Genomic DNA, 10,868 nt, shown 5'->3' on the forward strand with positions numbered 1-10,868 from the left:
AAATTCAAATGTTTAGACCAGAATTTGTCTGAGTAATTTGGTAGAGACTGCAGAGATCAAATTGTTTAAAACTTTGACCCCTATTATGACCCCTAAACATTTATTGTTTTGGGCTCAAATCAAGTTATTCAGTTAGATCCATGTCCAAGGAACCTATATCTAAAATTTCAAGTGTTTAAACCCAAAATTGGTGGAGGAGTTTGGTAGAGTTCTAAAGGTCAAATTGTTGAACTTTGACCCCTTATCAGCCAAATTTCTGGCCGAAAATGGATTACAAAGATTGTCCCAAATCTCAGTACCCTGTATATCAAATTTCGAGTCTGTAGACTGAAAATTGACAGAGTTATTGTGTAGGGAAATGTACACAGACAGACAGACAGATAGACACTTTCACTTTTATATATATACTAGTATTTCAGCCCAGCCTTGCCCGGGTGTTTGGAGGTGTATGTTGAGCACAAAAAAAAGCTGTCATTTTTTTAACTTTGACCCCTATTATGACCTTAACATTTATTGATTTTGGCTCAAATCAAGTTATTAAGTTAGATCCATGTCCAAGGAACCTATATCTGAAATTTCAAGTGTTTAGACCCAAAATTGGCGGAGGAGTTTGGTAGAGTTCTCAAAGGTCAAATTGTTGAACTTTGACCCCTTACAAGCCAAATTTCTGTCCGAAAACCGATCACAAGGATTTTGCCAAATCTCAGTACCCTGTATATAAAATTTCGAGTCTGTAGACTGAAAATTGACAGAGTTATTGCGTAGGGAAATTTACACACACACAGATACACACACAGACACGTTCACTTATATATATATATATATATATATATATATATATATATATATATATATATATATATATATACTCGGGTTTTTTTTATATTCAAAAGTAATGGACTAATGAATTCAACGAGGTTGTTAGATAGTGCTCAATAAAAAGAGCTGATAATACTTGTTTATTGTTATATAAACATGCTCACATCCCGCTGCTACAAATAGCCACTTGTTTCAATCAAACAACAGATATCATCAGGCAGCGACTTGACTATTCAAAAGTTCAATGAATAATGGATTTTTATTTTAGGTAGGAACTCTTTAGAAGTTGGAGTTAAAAAATTTAAAACACAGGACTTTAATTAAATAAAAAAGTAAAAAGGGAGAGGCAATTTAAATAAAGTTAAAAGATTACAATGGGGAGAGAGTGATTGAGAAGAGAAAAAAAGGAATAGAGACAGAAATAGAGAAAGAAAATATAGAGAAAACAAAATAGAGAGAAAAAGAAGAGAGAAAATATATATATATATATATACATATACACACACATATATATATATGTATGTACATATATATATATATATATATATATATATATATATATATATATATATATATATATATATGATATGGAGAAGAAAAGAAAAAAGAAATAAATGGTTATAATAAAGAGAATAAGAACTAGAAGGAAAAGGAAAGAATAATGAGATCTAGTTAAATAGAGAAAGAGAGAAAGTAAGAATTTGACAGTATATAGAAAAAGAAAAAGAAAAAGAAAAAATCTGCGTGTCAACCAATTTATGAACAATTATACAATTCAGTAATGAAACATATTATTACAAATACAAACAGAAGATACAATCCAAGCGTCAGAAATGAACGTGTCAAAAAAGGCAGTGAATGTATTCGGCTAGCATATTTATCCTCTTACATACGTCCACGAGTAAAATCAACGCAATTCAAACATACGTCTACCATTAATTAGGCCCTTTATGCTAAATGATATAAGTTTAAAGTTTTCGCGTTTTTATTAGATAAATATATGAATAAAAGAAGAAAATAATGATAAAACAATATTAAAATTATTATTAATAACAATAAACATAATAGTAATGATAATAATAATAATAATAATGATAATAATAATAATAATAATAAAAACAGAATAAAATTAATATTTATTATCTTTTTAATATAACATATTTAGCCATAAGAGGGGATTAAATAAATTAAATAGGTCCAATAATTATAAATAAAAAACTACTAATATTTATGTATATAAAAAGAATACAATACAAATATATATATATATACACACACACACATATATATACCCAAATATACACACACATACACACACATATATATATATACATATATATATATATATATATATATATATACATATACATGCACATAAGTAAAGGTGTAACTATACTATTAAGTTGGAAGTTTAAGCTATTTAAGTATAGATATAAAGTCATATTAAATCACAAAATAATACATTCAATACCAGATTACTGATAACACAGATACAAGTACACTTACCTATAAATATATTCAGGCAAAAGAAGTAATTAAATCAACGAAATACTCAAAAATAGCGACGCACAGGTAGATAGTACCCAAATTAAAAATAATAAGATACATATGTATATACTCACAGAGAACCAACCGACATACTAATAAGCATATATATACATATATATATATATATATACATATATATATATACATAATCTTATGTATACACATACATACAAAAAATACACAAATATATGCACACAATCATATACTAATAAACAACAACGCACACACACATATATATATACTCACACATAAATATGTATAATTTACATAAATTATATATATAGAAATACATAAGAATACAAATAATTTGGCAAGGGTACAGATAGATGCATACACACATAGAAACATACAAATGGATTGAATAAACATGGGAGGGTATACCAAATAATATAGAAATATATAGATCTAAGTACACACGGTCATAAAATAAATACATAGACACATACATATACACATAGACACACAGGTATATAAGATAGGAGAAGTAAAGAATGAAATCAGGAGAGGAGAAAGTATATTAATAGAATATTAATAAATTATAGAAATCAGTGACAATTTTTAATTTATTTAAATTTTATATCTAAACTAAATTACTGAAAAGATGGGTTTTATAATGTTTGCAATTAATTGAATTTTCGTGCTTCTTATTTAATAATTTATCTCTTTCTCTAAAAGTAAGCATAAATAATTTCTCATAAAGACATAGGTAGCAAGGCGAGTTTAAAGATGAACAGGTTTTCGCTTTCTTTAAAATTTTCCAATTTACTATTGGGGAGTAACCTTGCTCTACTAGTTCATTGTAATATTTAGACAAGGAAGTTCTATTTTTGTACTCATTATTTTCAAAAGAGCACTTGTGACCGGTAAATCTTTCTTTAAAATTGTTATTTGTCATTCCTATGTAATATTTTTTTTCATTCGGATTTTCCTTAGTAGAAATAGTTGCTTGGTACACTACAGAATTAATTTGACAATTTCCTTTAAGAGGGCATTTTGATTTAATTCTACAGTTACAACTTTCGGTAGCAATGGGTGTGCTATTTTTGTTTAATATTTTGTTATTATGTTTTTTAATTATTTTTTCAAATTTAAATGGTTTTCCAATATACATAATAAAAAGAATTGTACTTTCTTACAATTCGATATTGTGAATTACTATCCCTCCATATCTAAGGAACTATTCGAAGAGGTGATGGAGTTTGCTAAACTCCTGTCTGATATAAAAGACACTGAAATTGAAATTATACGGACATGTAGAAATACTACATTAATTAGTGGAAATGATCAGTGGTTGAAAAAAGATCAAAATGACCTGTTTGACATTTCCATGGGGTCTTTGGATTCGGCTGAAATGACAGACTTAGTAGGTCTATTCATACTATACAACTTAACCAAAGACATCAATGTCATGGATATAGGCTTGTATCGTGATGATGGACTGATGATCATCAAGGAATCCAACGGCCCTAAATGTGAAAGAACCAAAAAGATTATCTTAAATGAATTCCGTAGAATTAAATTAAAAGTGGATATTATATCAGATGTTAAAACTGTAAATTTTTTGGATGTGAACTTTGATTTAAGGAAAGGCATCTACCAACCATATAGGAAGGAAAACTCAAACCCAATTTATGTACACCCCCTATCAAATCACCCAAAATCTATCATTAGGCATATCCCCAAATCCATTAGTAAAAGAATCAGTGACAATTCTTCCAATCTTGAAACATTTAATAAACATAAATATTTCTATAACAGGGCCCTTAAGGATAGTGGATACAAAAACACCCAAATTGAGTTCATAGAACCAACACACCCAAACACAAATACAAATAGAAACCGTAAGAGAAAAATCCTGTGGTACAATCCCCCTTTTAATCTGAAACTTAAAACAAATCTAGGAATGAAATTCTTAAACTTAATTAAAAAGCACTTCCCTATTAATAACATACTACATAAAATTTTCAATAAAAATACAATAAAACTTAGTTATAGCTGTAATGAAAACCTTGAAAAAATAATTAAAAAACATAATAACAAAATATTAAACAAAAATAGCACACCCATTGCTACCGAAAGTTGTAACTGTAGAATTAAATCAAAATGCCCTCTTAAAGGAAATTGTCAAATTAATTCTGTAGTGTACCAAGCAACTATTTCTACTAAGGAAAATCCGAATGAAAAAAAATATTACATAGGAATGACAAATAACAATTTTAAAGAAAGATTTACCGGTCACAAGTGCTCTTTTGAAAATAATGAGTACAAAAATAGAACTTCCTTGTCTAAATATTACAATGAACTAGTAGAGCAAGGTTACTCCCCAATAGTAAATTGGAAAATTTTAAAGAAAGCGAAAACCTGTTCATCTTTAAACTCGCCTTGCTACCTATGTCTTTATGAGAAATTATTTATACTTACTTTTAGAGAAAGAGATAAATTATTAAATAAGAAGCACGAAAATTCAATTAATTGCAAACATTATAAAACCCATCTTTTAAGTAATTTAGTTTAGATATAAAATTTAAATAAATTAAAAATTGTCACTGATTTCTATAATTTATTAATATTCTATTAATATACTTTCTCCTCTCCTGATTTCATTCTTTACTTCTCCTATCTTATATACCTGTGTGTCTATGTGTATATGTATGTGTCTATGTATTTATTTTATGACCGTGTGTACTTAGATCTATATATTTCTATATTATTTGGTATACCCTCCCATGTTTATTCAATCCATTTGTATGTTTCTATGTGTGTATGCATCTATCTGTACCCTTGCCAAATTATTTGTATTCTTATGTATTTCTATATATATAATTTATGTAAATTATACATATTTATGTGTGAGTATATATATGTGTGTGTGTGCGTTGTTGTTTATTAGTATATGATTGTGTGCATATATTTGTGTATTTTTTGTATGTATGTGTATACATAAGATTATGTATATATATATATATGTATATATATATATATATGTATATATATGCTTATTAGTATGTCGGTTGGTTCTCTGTGAGTATATACATATGTATCTTATTATTTTTAATTTGGGTACTATCTACCTGTGCGTCGCTATTTTTGAGTATTTCGTTGATTTAATTACTTCTTTTGCCTGAATATATTTATAGGTAAGTGTACTTGTATCTGTGTTATCAGTAATCTGGTATTGAATGTATTATTTTGTGATTTAATATGACTTTATATCTATACTTAAATAGCTTAAACTTCCAACTTAATAGTATAGTTACACCTTTACTTATGTGCATGTATATGTATATATATATATATATATATATATATATATATATATGTGTATGTGTGTGTATATTTGGGTATATATATGTGTGTGTGTGTATATATATATATATTTGTATTGTATTCTTTTTATATACATAAATATTAGTAGTTTTTTATTTATAATTATTGGACCTATTTAATTTATTTAATCCCCTCTTATGGCTAAATATGTTATATTAAAAAGATAATAAATATTAATTTTATTCTGTTTTTATTATTATTATTATTATTATTATTTTTATTATTATTATTATTATTATTATTATTATTATTATTATTATCATTACTATTATGTTTATTGTTATTAATAATAATTTTAATATTGTTTTATCATTATTTTCTTCTTTTATTCATATATTTATTTAATAAAAACGCGAAAACTTTAAACTTATATCATTTAGCATAAAGGGCCTAATTAATGGTAGACGTATGTTTGAATTGCGTTGATTTTACTCGTGGACGTATGTAAGAGGATAAATATGCTAGCCGAATACATTCACTGCCTTTTTTGACACGTTCATTTCTGACGCTTGGATTGTATCTTCTGTTTGTATTTGTAATAATATGTTTCATTACTGAATTGTATAATTGTTCATAAATTGGTTGACACGCAGATTTTTTCTTTTTCTTTTTCTTTTTCTATATACTGTCAAATTCTTACTTTCTCTCTTTCTCTATTTAACTAGATCTCATTATTCTTTCCTTTTCCTTCTAGTTCTTATTCTCTTTATTATAACCATTTATTTCTTTTTTCTTTTCTTCTCCATATCATATATATATATATATATATATATATATATATATATATATATATATATATATATATATACATACATATATATATATATGTGTGTGTATATGTATATATATATATATATATATATATATATTTTCTCTCTTCTTTTTCTCTCTATTTTGTTTTCTCTATAGTTTCTTTCTCTATTTCTGTCTCTATTCCTTTTTTTCTCTTCTCAATCACTCTCTCCCCATTGTAATCTTTTAACTTTATTTAAATTGCCTCTCCCTTTTTACTTTTTTATTTAATTAAAGTCCTGTGTTTTAAATTTTTTAACTCCAACTTCTAAAGAGTTCCTACCTAAAATAAAAATCCATTATTCATTGAACTTTTGAATAGTCAAGTCGCTGCCTGATGATATCTGTTGTTTGATTGAAACAAGTGGCTATTTGTAGCAGCGGGATGTGAGCATGTTTATATAACAATAAACAAGTATTATATATATATATATATACACTTGTGCCCGATATTATTCATACCCCTCGGATCTTTGAGATTTCTATAAGAATATTGCTCAAACCAGAAGGTAGACAATATTAAAGGGATTTCAAACAATAAATCAAGCATAAACATTTAATTTAAACTCAACAAATAGATAAATTATGCAAGTTTGAAACATTATACAAAGAAAAACAATAATGGCACTAGTTCAAAATTATTCATACCTCTCTAACTAATAGTCAATAGCATGCCCTTTATTCTTAATAACTGCCTGTAACCGTTTTGGATATTTATCAACAAGGTTTTTACAAGCATCAACACTGATTTTTTACCATTCTTCAATGCAGTAGTTCTCCAAATCCCTCAAATTTCTAGGTTTCCGCTTTTTAACCTCAGTTTTCAATATGTGACAGAGGTTTTCGATAGGGTTCAGGTCGGGACTCTGGCTAGGCCATTCCAAAACATTAATTTGATTATCCTCAAACCATTTCTTGATTATTTTGGCAGTATGTTTTGGATCATTATCCTGTTGAAGGACCCAGTTTGGTCCTAAATGGAGCTTCTCCGCATCCTGTCTAATGTTTTTCTGGAGTATCTCCAAATATTGCTCCTTCTTCATGGTTCCATCTATCTTGACCAAACTACCTGGACCACTAGCCGAAAAGGAGCCCCAAAACATTAGGCTACCACCACCATGTTTCACCGTGGGTATGGTGTTCTTGGGGTTGTAAGCTTCTCCTTTCTTCCTCCAAACGTAAGAAGCATCCATATGGCCAAACAATTCAATTTTTGTTTCGTCAGTCCACAAAATACTTGAGAAAACGGACTCTGGAGAATTCACATGGGTCCTAGCAAACTTTAGACATGCTGCAAGGTGTTTTCCGGTGTGCAATGGAGTCCTTCTTGGTCTTCTTCCTTTCAGACCATTTTCATTCAGAGTCCTTTGCAATGTTTGCCTTGATATTTTTATGCCAGAAGACTCCAGATTTTCTAAAATGTCCTTAGTAGTGGTGGTTGGATTTGCATTAACACTTCTTACAATATTCCTGGTGGCTCTAGCAGACAGTTTCCTTTTCCTTCCTCTACCAATCAAGTTGTTTGTTGTGTGGTGGCTCTGGAATTTTTTGATGATGCTCTGTACTGTTGCTGTAGGGACCTCAAATTTCTTGGAAATTGACTTGTAACCTAAACCATCCTTATGTGAATTCACAATTTTAGTCCTAAGATCATTACTAAGCTCTTTTTTCTTCCCCATTCTAATAATTTTTATTCTTTTATTGGTTTTCAGTTGATATCATTTTAATTTCTGAAAAATGCAAAAAACGAAAAAAATTAATCAAAGGTTGTATAAAAGCATTCAAAATAAGAATCAAACAGGAAACAAACAGTCAGAAACTCGATTAATACTGAAAAAATAAGAGGGTATGATTATTTTTGAACATTGCAGATTTTATAAATAGCTGTATATTTCTTTTATTACAAGTATCCCGAGATTTTAAAATGACAAAAATGATCAGAAGAGGTTTATTAAGAATATGTATCAATATGGACGTAAACAATAAATTCTTACAAAGTTACACCTAATAAACTCAATTTTCAAGGGGGGGTATGAATAATATCGGGCACAAGTGTATATATATATATATATATATATATATATATATATATATATATATATATATATATATATATATATTGTGTATATTAAGGCAGCATTTTCTCATTTAGACAAATATTATTGAATAGGACGGAATTATTCTGTTTTACAATTTTCCTTTTTATCTTCTCCAATTTCCGAATAGTCCATTTTGTGTTTTTCTCGAAATTGTATATGTTGGATCCATAATCGCGAGCGCTTTCGACAGAAGTACTTCTATCATCCTCAGGCATATTGTAGAAATAGTCACGTGGTAATTTGTTACAAGTTAAGTGGGCGAATTTTTTTTTTTTTTTTTTTTTTTTGCCTATATTAAGCAGATTTATATATACAAACACATATATACATTATTAAACATTTATCCCAAACATTTCAAAATGTTCCGGCTGCACTCATAATTAATATTATTTATTTGAGGCTTCTTTGTTTTAATGTACAATGCTTCGAGTATTCTTAGCCTATTTACATTTCTCTCACTCTGCAATACTCTTGTATTTTCTACCATAATTCTTCGAAATTCAGAATGTTGGCAGCTATGTCCCTTCAAATGTTGTGATATGGAGCTAGAGTCAGAGAGGTGGAGAGTCAATCTTCGTGACAATATATATATATATAGTAATTTATAAAATATATATGGCGATTAAGCTACACTGAATATTCTGCGTTTCATCCAACTATAGGATTCGTCAGGCTTATGCGCGAATTCTGTTGTTGCTTCTTGTTTTTATACATGTTGAGGATTTCTAGTTGGCCAATCAGCTTTCTAGTATCCACCACGCCCCTTCCTACCAGCCAATGGGCATGCATTTTATCAAACAAAGGATCTGTTTTAGAGCTAGGTTAGTGGTTTTAGGTGGCCGTTCTCCTTTTTTTTTTTTTTTAATTTTTTTTTTTATATATACATATAAATATACCTATATAAAAAAAAATTAAAAAAAAAAAAAGAAAAAAAAAAGGAGAACGGCCACCTAAAACCACTAACCTAGCTCTAAAACAGATCCTTTGTTTGATAAAATGCATGCCCATTGGCTGGTAGGAAGGGGCGCGGTGGATACTAGAAAGCTGATTGGCCAGCTTAATCGCCATATATATTTTATAAATTACTAACTAGCTCTACCTACGTATTGAGCACTTTTGAAGTAAATACTTAAAGTTTACGCATAAATCTATACTTTCGTATAGTAAATTTATGTGAATAAATGAAGTAGTTATATATATATATATATATATATATATATATATATATATATATATGAGAGAGAGAGAGAGAGAGAGAGAGAGAGAGAGAGAGAGAGAGATTTACAGCAATATTGAAATCGAATATATTCTGCTTTTCAAATTGCTTATAGCTGAATTACTACAAACTGGTAATATATTTATGTTTGGTTGTACTTTCGGTTCAGTGTTTTTAATTTCGTTTTTATTCATGTTCACCCCAAACAAGACATATCGCTACTTGAATGTAAGGGACCACTATTTTTGGACCATGTTTAGAGGGGATGAGTGAGATGTTGGTCTGAATGTGAGTACAGTCAAGGGAGCAGGTAACAGGAACGGAATTCTAAAGGCCAGCAGCCCAAGGGAAGAAACTATTAGAAACTTTCCAGCATTAGGGACCTCCACAATGAAGGGGTGTGATTTTGTTGCTAAGCAGGTTTGTCAGGGGAGGGGTTATATACGCTGAGAGCGCACAAGTGCAGTGAGTTCATCAAAGCACATTGTATCAAAATACTTGTAAAACAGGAACAGAGATGCAACATTACAGTGACGGGACAGAGGTTAGAGCGTAGTTGACAGTGCGGGACTTATTAGATTGGAGATTCTTTTTTTGGACCCTGTCAGGGAGAAACTAGCGGAAGATGCACCAACCCAAATGTGACAACAATACTCCATGCATGGGTGAATGGTAGCTTTCTAGAGATACAGGATATTCTCAGGTGTGAGTGTTTTCTAGTATGATAGAGGGAACCCACCTTCTTTACAGTAGTGTTTGCAAACGACATGATCTGCTTCTGCGGACTGAGTTTATCAAGAAACTACAGTAAAGCCTCCTTTTAATTATTAATTATTCTTATATTCTTCACTTATTCTGACATTATTTCCAGTCGTCATAGACTTTTTGTCATCATTAAAGTACTTGTAAAAAAGCATAGAGATGCAACATTGACGCAATGGGACAAGGGTTGAAGGTCAGAGATTACATCGACCAAAACTTTGTGAAAATAACACTTAAGATGTCCGAATAATCTAAATAATATAAACTAGCGAGACCTGTGGAAATTCCACAAAGGAACTCCTTAG

The sequence above is a fragment of the Euprymna scolopes genome, chromosome 12 (genome assembly GCF_053919585.1).
Source record: "Euprymna scolopes isolate OS-2025 chromosome 12, ASM5391958v1, whole genome shotgun sequence".
In the NCBI taxonomy this organism is placed as follows: Eukaryota; Metazoa; Mollusca; class Cephalopoda; order Sepiida; family Sepiolidae; genus Euprymna; species Euprymna scolopes.